The 1,179-nt window shown below is 43.0% G+C and overlaps 1 pseudogene; it reads right to left on the reverse strand.

Moving 5' to 3' along the window:
• Window positions 1-700: 700 nt before the first annotated feature.
• On the reverse strand, window positions 701-818 carry LOC124709190 (annotated as a pseudogene).
• Window positions 819-1,179: the final 361 nt, after the last annotated feature.

Raw genomic sequence — 1,179 nt, forward strand, 5'->3', positions numbered from 1 at the left:
AATTCATATTTAACTGGAAGAATGAAGAAGGTTGAAGTTAACAGTACAAATAGTCTGCAAAAACCAGCAGAGTCCTCTTACTGGGAGGCTATCAAGAATGGTGTCCCACAGGATTCAGTCTTGGGCCCCTTATTGTTCTTAATAGATATGACTTGCCACCCTATACATTCATGAAGATGCAAAGCTAATTCTTTTTGCTGAGGATAGTAATCACACCCAACAAACAAAAATCAGTTGGAGAAATTGTAAATAATGTCTTTCAGAAAATTATTGGATAGTTCTCTGCAAATGGACTCTAAATAAATTTTGAGAAAACACAATATATACAATTCTGTACAGTAAATGGCATAACACCATTGACATAAATAGACTATGAGCAGAAGTCTGTTGCTAAGCCAGAATATTCAAAATTTCTGGGTGTGTGTGCACTGATGAGAAACTGAATTGGAAGAAACAATGATCTGTTGAAACTGTTACATTCAGCTACCTATGCTATTAAGCACTCCGTCTTCAGGCCACGAGTGGCCTACCGGGACCATCCGACCGCCGCGTCATCCTCAGAGGAGGATGCGGATAGGAGGGGCGTGGGGTCAGCACACCGCTCTCCCGGTCGTTATGATGGTATTCTTGACTGAAGCCGCTACTATTCGGTCGAGTAGCTCCTCAATTGGCATCACGAGGCTGAGTGCACCCCGAAAAATGGCAACAGCGCGTGGCGGCCTGGATGATCACCCATCCAAGTGCCGACCACGCCCGACAGCGCTTAACTTCGGTGATCTCACGGGAACCGGTGTATCCACTGCGGCAAGGCCGTTGCCTCCTATGCTATTAGGTTTATTGCATATTTTGGGAATAAATATATCACTAAATTAGCCTTCTGTGCCTATTTTCATTAACTGCTTTCATGTGGCATTGTATTCTGCAGTAATCCGTCATTAAAAGAAAAATTATTCATTGCACACAAGCGTGAAAGCAGAATAATAGCTGGACCTCAGCCACAATCACCTTGCAGACATTTATTTAAGGAACTCGGGATATTCACAGTACCTTCGCAGTAAATATATTCACTTATGAAATTTGTTGTTAATAACTCAACCTGAGCCGTGGCGACTGGCGTTAGTTATGCTCCACTTGCGTCATCAGCGACGCAGTACTGTGAATATCTCGAGTTCCTTAAAC

Source organism: Schistocerca piceifrons, chromosome 7, assembly GCF_021461385.2.
Source record: "Schistocerca piceifrons isolate TAMUIC-IGC-003096 chromosome 7, iqSchPice1.1, whole genome shotgun sequence".
Classification (NCBI taxonomy): Eukaryota; Metazoa; Arthropoda; class Insecta; order Orthoptera; family Acrididae; genus Schistocerca; species Schistocerca piceifrons.